The sequence below is a fragment of the Ruditapes philippinarum genome, unplaced genomic scaffold, assembly GCF_026571515.1.
Source record: "Ruditapes philippinarum isolate M1 unplaced genomic scaffold, ASM2657151v2 ctg3199_1_1_1_1, whole genome shotgun sequence".
Taxonomy (NCBI): Eukaryota; Metazoa; Mollusca; class Bivalvia; order Venerida; family Veneridae; genus Ruditapes; species Ruditapes philippinarum.
In genome coordinates this window covers 1,326-9,765 of record NW_026865166.1, presented here as the reverse complement: position 1 = coordinate 9,765, position 8,440 = coordinate 1,326, and the positions used below count along the sequence as shown (strand labels likewise).

The window sequence follows — 8,440 nt, the reverse complement described above, 5'->3', positions numbered from 1 at the left end:
GTTTTTCTTTGTCGCTGATAAGTGGATGTTGATGTTATCATTAAATAGAGGCGAACGGTTGATGATGTTCCTCAAATTTTGAAGACATTCAAACTTAAATAGCCTTTATTTTTAAAAGAAAAGCATTTTTGACGGTATTGGTTTAGAGTATTAAATGACAAAATGTTGACGTTTATGAATCTTATCTTAAAATGGTTTGTTATCATGAGAAGACGTACTAAGTTTTTGAGACTTTTTTTAAATGCCGTATCTCATCGGATAGGGTGGTTATTTTCAATCAAAATTCACGTAAAATAAAGCTTGCACAGGGTCAGAAATATGTAAGCAGGCTCTTTTAGATGTTGACTCTGAATCCATAGCATTGTTTTACTCGATTATGATAACGATAAATAAATATTTACCGTCCGTCAATTATTTTTCCAACATAGTCACTTTAAAGGAACAATTGATAATAAATGCAACATATATGTTTAACTTATTTTATTTATGGTTGGCATAAAATTTCCGTCATGACTGGTCATTAAGTAACATAAAGTTAATAGAGTTTGAACCTCTATATAAAATAGAATATTATAAAATAGGTTTTGCTTCGTCATCGATTGCAAAAACCTGTAATTTTATGTTAGATTTTCGCCATATCGACGGCTGAATAAGAGCATTAAATATTCCAGACAATCTGTTATAGAATAATATTAACAATTACATGTATATCAATTATAATATTATATGACTAATACTCGTATCCCAACAGTCGGAAGTGACATTTTATATATTGTTTATATATGCTTCGGTAGCTTAATATGTTTATTCAGATATAATCAATTAAAATTATGTTTCGAAAAAGAGACAATGTGCTGACAATGCCAGATATGATAAACACTTGATATCCGAAGCTTATAAAATATATTTTATAAATATTATCAATAAAAATTAGTTAAATTTTGAGAAGACTGATACAGCCATTTGTATATATAAATACATTTATCAAGCATATCACGATCAAAACTGCCATAGAATGTCTAGGACATTCCAAACCAGAACAATTACTCAACAGGTTTGATCGTACATTCGTCTTAGGAATACTGGCCGCCTACGTAAAACCCCTTTTTTAAGAGGAACCGTAGCATCCGTTGGCATGCACGGAGGAAACCTCCTCAGACTATTCCTCGGAATATAGAACAACGGACCTGCTCAGATATGCCAGTAAACATATAAAATACAAAATACATACAGCTCAATAAAGAGTAACGTTCTTTATAAGAAAAATATTATTTTAATTAAATAGTAGTGTGATATATAATGTAAGTAAACTTGCTTGAAACCATGGATATACCAATGTAATGATATGATAATAACCATTATATCAATACTTTTTTAAAGACAATATGTGTTTTATTTACACATAGGTTAAGTTAATTAACAGTGTTTTGTTTTGTACCGACATCGGTTACAGGTTATCTAATGACTATTCTACAAATATCCGAAAGTCAGTTGCATCCCACAGGTGTTCGAAATGTTTATGCTTATGTACTGGCCAGTTAAATGTATGTTTTGAACCGACGTCGGATTCAAATGACAGGGGTCTGGCAGTCGACGTTGGTAAATTTCCGGATGTCGCAAAACAAATATTGACTGTTGAAATGATAATTCCAGCCATGACGAAGAAGGGCTAAGTATCGCGGCGGTCATTATTACCTGAAAACAGAAAAAAGAGACAACAGCAAAGCAAATGGGAAGGGCGGGTGGGTATTTTTCCGTGTTAGTTCACGGCAGCTTCTGGAGCTCGGAGACTGGATCGAAAAGGAATTTGCAGAAGCGTGCTCGGTTTATATACCCAGTCTACTAAGCATGCGCGAACGAGATTGAATGACTTGTTAGGAGGAGGAGCCAAATATACAGGTCATTGCAAAAATACTGTGACGTATAGTGTAAAAATAAAGAGTTTAAACTCAAGCGCTTAAACTGAATATTATTTTTCCAACATAGTCACTTTAAAGGAACAATTGATAATAAATGCAACATATATGTTTAACTTATTTTATTTATGGTTGGCATAAAATTTCCGTCATGACTGGTCATTAAGTAACATAAAGTTAATAGAGTTTGAACCTCTATATAAAATAGAATATTATAAAATAGGTTTTGCTTCGTCATCGATTGCAAAAACCTGTAATTTTATGTTAGATTTTCGCCAAAAGGGTCTAGAAGAATTGAGAGAGCCTTCCGCCAACAGCGGGCTAACATAAACCAAAATAAATGACTCAGTCATGACGATTTAATTGCAGATACTGGTGTGTTTAAGCATACACCACGAACGAAATTTAATTAATTAACGTAGTATTGTGACCAGACAGGAGTTAATGGCACCATGTACTCAAAAAGATCATGGGGCTTTAAGACTTTATCAACAATCCCTATTTCTAATAAAGTTTGTACTATTTTGTATGTCACTATAGATACGTTCCACCAAAGAGAACAGCCATATATCTATAAGAATGTCGCAAACAAATCTGAGACTGAATTAATTAAGTGCTTGGAAAGATGTTGCACAACCATAGGAAAATTTGTATTTATCTAGGCTTAAAAGAAAGTTTCTTCTTCATCAGCAGTCGCTGACGAAGAAGAACCCATTTGAATCACACCGTAATGTTCAAGCAAATATGCAGGTAGATTTAAATAAGAAGATACTAAATTTTAGGCTCTATGAAATGAAATGCACATGTCACACAAAAACTTCACATACAAGAGCACATGCCACACAAAAACTAATGAAAAGTGTCTTTACTAGAGATGAGCCAACCAACCATGCAAGGAATTGGGAAAACCTATTTTTAAACATGTTATTGTTATAACGAATTTGTTCTTCACAACGATACAATTTAATAACATATTATTTTTAATTGGTAATTTTTACGTGAATTATCTGCAATGAAAAATGTACCAATACTTGGCCAAAATTCACCAATAAATGTACAAAATTACATTATTGTATTTGGGGAAATGCAGCTATAAATGTTCAAAATTCCATGAATATCCTTGTGTAATTTGCACCCATATATGTTCAAAATTAGGAAATATAACTGGGTAAACTGCACCCATAATAAAAATATATCTGGGTAAACTGCACCCAAAATTGCAATAAGTCTGGGTAAACTGCACCCATGTTCAATCTGATAGAAATATATCTGGGTAAACTGCACCCATAAGATAATAGAAATAAATCTGGGTAAACTACACCCATGATAAAAATATATCTGGGTAAACTGCACCCATAACAAAATATATCTGGGTAAACTGCACCCATGTTCAATATGATAATCTGATAGAAATATATCTGGGTAAACTGCACCCATTATAAAATATATCTGGGTAAACTGCACCCATTATGATTTTTTTTTTTTTTTCCATTTTCCAGGGTGATATAGAAGTTAAATTACTGCATTGTAATCCGTCGACGGTATCACAAATACATTTAAATGTGGGTAAACTGCACCCATAATTATATTTATTATAGACACTGCAAATTTAAACCCAAAGGCGGACTGCCGGCCCAATATATCATTACGGGCAATTGGCAGAACCTTTTGTTTCTCTTTATAATTTTGAAAGCAGTGTCTTCCTTAGTTAGAAACACCCTGTTATCAAGTTCACTTAAAATACTACTATAAACATATATTGTACAAGAATCATACGAGTTGAACGAATATTTGACGGCTATCTACCTTGTCTTCCTTAGTTAGAAACACCCTGTTATCAAGTTCACTTAAAATACTACTATAAACATATATTGTACAAGAATCATACGAGTTGAACGAATATTTGACGGCTATCTACCTTTTACTTAACTACATGTGCAACTGGATACATAGCCTATTCTGAATGAGTTGGGTTTAATGTTATTAAAAACATATGCTTATAAATTTAATGCAATTTACATTAAAGCTGCACTCCCCCAGATGAAATCAAAATATTTCAAGAAAATCAAACAAAAGAAGTACTTGATTTATAAGAACAATAAAAGATTCAAAACTGAAGTAATATCTTTATAATATGCAATATGTTTTGCAGTATTTTCCACCATATTTCTACTGCGTTACTAACGCAATGAGGGTTATTTTGCATATATTTTGACTTCTTTCATTTTGCTGAATTACATAGGTTGTAAGTGCTGTATCCAACATGAATTTTTTTTTTTTTTTTAATTTTCATGAAAATTTGCATGAATCTGGAGGCATGCTGTTTTAAATTAAATGGCATGAAAGTACAGCCATTGAAGCTTTATCATTTGTAATGGGATATCTATTAAAGATACAATTGTATATCATCAATACGTTTCCTTTTCTATTTTGTCGTTTAAGCGATGCTATTAAACGTACCAATACACTCTAGAATCTAGATCATTTGTGTGCGGTTAAAAAACGGACATGTTGCCTATAGTTAATTAATAAATATATCATTATAGCCGAACATGTACTTTTTAGTAAGTTGTTTCAAGATGGAAATTTGGACATTGTCAGTAACACGTGACGAAAAGTAGAGAATTTCTTCAAACTGAAGGCATAAATATTTCTTAAGTAATTCATTAGATTTTCTAAGTAAGTGTACGTTTAATTTCTAGTCCAAACTAGTATTCTTCAACCTCGATATGCTACTGTCACACAATGAATTGCTTTGTATTATAAACAAGGCTTTATAGTTTACATTAGGTAATTGAGGCAAATGCAACAACGTTTGTGACGTGCGTATTGTTACAAAAGCAGGTATGCCATTTATATCAGTTTATGTAAGACTGAGGGTGGCTATATTAAAACAGAACCGAAAATAAACATATCACTCAATTCCAGATTTTCTGTAGCCCGAGGGTGACGAACTAATTGATAATTAACTAATCTTTCTACTTCCGGTTGAATATCTGAAGAAATGCTTAAAGATCCTGTATGTTTTGTAATTGATATTGTTACTGAGTGTATACCACACTTGCAAAAAATTATATATGTATTATATATACTATATAATTATGCAAATAAAACAATTTCCAAACATTGAAGAATATGTAAAATGTGTACTGCAAACATTTGTGCATATCATATTCAATCAATAAATTATATGCATTCATTTCTTATTGGAAAATTAGACTTTATTATAGGAAATACATTTCTAATTACCTCCCTTTATTTACATGAAATGTTAAATTAGGTAATATCGTTATAAATAATAATTATTGGAACTTACAATATTGACAGATCTTAATTTGAGCATCATATTTATGAAATAAAACCATGAACAAATTATGAAACAGGATCTTTAATGGTATTGGAGGGAAGCCTAGATGCCTGTTGTGGTTAATCCGGGAATAGCCATAATGGCTATTCCCGAAATAACCTTGACCATTGAAAACGTGTCATTTAATCAGCAATAGTATTCTGTATTGAACATATATTTATTATTTATTATTTTTTTATTTTATTATTATTATTATTTTTTTTTTTTTATTTTAGTGTTTATTTCTAAGATAAACAAATATTAGATGAAAGCAAATTTAATCACACGTTCATTTATTCTTCATGGATCCATATATTTTGTCTATATGACAATTTCATATTTCTCAGCAGTATTAATTATATTATTTTTCACATCGTTTCCTAACAGATGTATACATGCAACAATTCCACTTGGTACGAATTCTTAAAAGAAAATTTCTCAAGAAATGCTATTCTCCCCATAAGCCATGCCGTTAATTACCGAATGATCGCCTTTAATATAAAATTCAAAAACTTATTTAACCTTAATTCATTAAAATTGATACGACGAAACCGTTGAGCAATAGCATCCATACCATTGCATCATTATTGTCATTCTTATTATTATTAATATTATAATAATTATTATTACTTTTGTTTTTGCATTTAGTAATAAAACTCAAAACTGATGCTCACACTCAAGACCATGAATTTGAGGAATTCGGATGGCTTAGTTTTCGGCGTCGATTTCAGTCACTTAATATGTAAATACTTAACTAAACGTCACATGTTATAATGTAAGAAAACCAAAATCCTAACCTAATGACAGAAAGTCATAGGTTTAAACTACTGCGATTTGAACGATATCTATAAAATTTTAGAAATTATTGCTTGACTTTGAAAATGAAAATTGTGCAACCCGACCCTTTAAAATGGCAAATGTTTATTTACAATTAATGTTCCCGCAAAGGATGAATGCAGATTTAATATCCAAATAGGCATATTCCCTAGATTTAAACTATATTCAAGAGCAAAACCAAAAGCGTATATCTAGTTCATGTTAACTCGAATGTATTGTAATATAGACATAATTTTACATCTCTGGAAGACAGGGGAAATGTTCAAAAAGGTAAAGAATAATATTGTGATGACCAGATGTAAGTGTATCAATAGTCACATGTTCTCCCATTTTAAATCATTAATTGACTTTTCTTTTTCCTGTCTCCCCCAATATTTTATTATTATTGCCATTTTATGAATTAAAGGTCCTTGATGTCTTATAACTTAAAGGTACTCGACTGAAGAGATTTTTAACATGACAGAACTGGAAAGATTTTTTTATATAAATTAGATCTATCGTATTATTTGATACAGTAATAGATAATTACTAATGTGCAAAATTACAAAAAATTCCATCACTCCAAGGTATCCGCCCAAGTTTAAAACATTTTCTTACAGTTGCTTTTAAGAATATTTTATGTTAAATACCGACATTTTGTTAATATTCTGCATTTTTAAAGAACTCTTCTGTAATAAGGAATATATGTGTATTTAATTGATAATGTCATTTTTGTCATAAACAGCATAGATTAAATTTTAACTATAATTTGTATTTAAAAACAGTGACGTCACCTGTCTATCGGTTAATCTTTATCAACAATTAGCTTGATTTAGGCATCACAACTTCTGCTGGTTCTACCGACTTCTGTGTTCTGTTCTGGTGCCATTGTCTAGAACATAATGTTGACCAGTCTCTTCAAAGAAACCTTGACAGCCAGAAAAACTTGTGACAGGTTAGGTTGTCGTTTGGCATGGCCCCAGCAATTTGTAAAAGAAGTAGAATAAAATCAGAATTAAAATGCTGAGTCTACAACAAATTCAAGGTTAACGTATAACGACTTATAATGTCTACGAATGACATTACTAACCATTATGAAGCATCCCTACGTGAAAAGTTTAATATATTAAAGGATAGATCTAGATCTACCTGGACAATTATTCAACATAATTTATGGGTAGATAAAGTTTCTTTATCAATACTTTATAAACATTAACACAATAACATACTGTCAGGGCATTTATTACACTGTATACTCCACTAGTCACAAGGTATTTGTGACGTCATAAAGTCTAGTGATGACGTGATCAAATATTTTTCGTTTTTATTAGGCTAAATAAACCTACTGCAGTATTGCAAAATAGTATCAACAATGTCTTTAGTAGGATCACTTTTTCTCAGACCTTTCTCTGCCCTTAAGCCTACAGTAGATCTATCGGTAATAGATCTAGATTGTCTAAATCTCGTGGTCGTAATAAAATTTGAAAAATTGGTTTGTAAGATAATATAAATTTAACACAATATTAAAGATAATAAAGAAAAGCAACTCTACCTTCGGCTACTTTAAAAAACACAAAAATGAAGTCTTATTGCCATGTTTGTTCAGAACCGCTACAGTACATAATTTTTTCTCCAATATTTTTCCGTTTTAGTTCACGGCAGCTTCTGGAGCTCGGAGACTGGATCGAAAAGCAATTTTTCCGTGTTAGTTCACGGCAGCTTCTGGAGCTCGGAGACTGGATCGAAAAGGAATTTGCAGAAGCGTGCTCGGTTTATATACCCAGTCTACTAAGCATGCGCGAACGAGATTGAATGACTTGTTAGGAGGAGGAGCCAAATATACAGGTCATTGCAAAAATACTGTGACGTATAGTGTAAAAATAAAGAGTTTAAACTCAAGCGCTTAAACTGAATATTATGTTTGTTACGCGACGCGTTGAACGGTTGTCTGCCCATTTGAATGTATGGTGTATCATAACTAAATACAGATCATCTTCTAATCATAGACAACCATGAGGAAGGCTGTCCAAATGTTCTCTTTCTAGAATGAATACATTTATAATTCGTAACTTTATATTGAAGTAGAATTTATAATTTCGTTGAACACTACTTTTTATAATAAAGGTTTTATAATAAATCCATGCCAATTACCAGACAAGTAAATATATTTTGAATTTGTATTGAACAAGACATGCAATAAATCATAAAAATGAGCCCTTTTTTAAGTCTTTGAAGAATGCGAATGTCGGCAATTTACTCGCATTTATGAGGCACGTTGTGCCTCAAAAATCCATATTTTTTAATTTTTTTAAAAATTAAACTATGTTAAAATTTTATAGTTTAAAGAATGAAAATTTCGCTG

At 31.2% G+C, this 8,440-nt stretch overlaps 1 long non-coding RNA gene across 1 annotated transcript; it reads right to left on the bottom strand.

The window, feature by feature from the left end:
* Window positions 1–465: 465 nt before the first annotated feature.
* On the bottom strand, window positions 466–8,000 carry LOC132728077 (uncharacterized). Its single transcript, XR_009625431.1, has 2 exons — window positions 3,835–8,000; window positions 466–3,722 (listed from the first exon to the last, which is right to left on the bottom strand). It is a non-coding gene; the product is annotated as an uncharacterized LOC132728077 (long non-coding RNA).
* Between the last annotated feature and the right edge of the window lie 440 nt (window positions 8,001–8,440).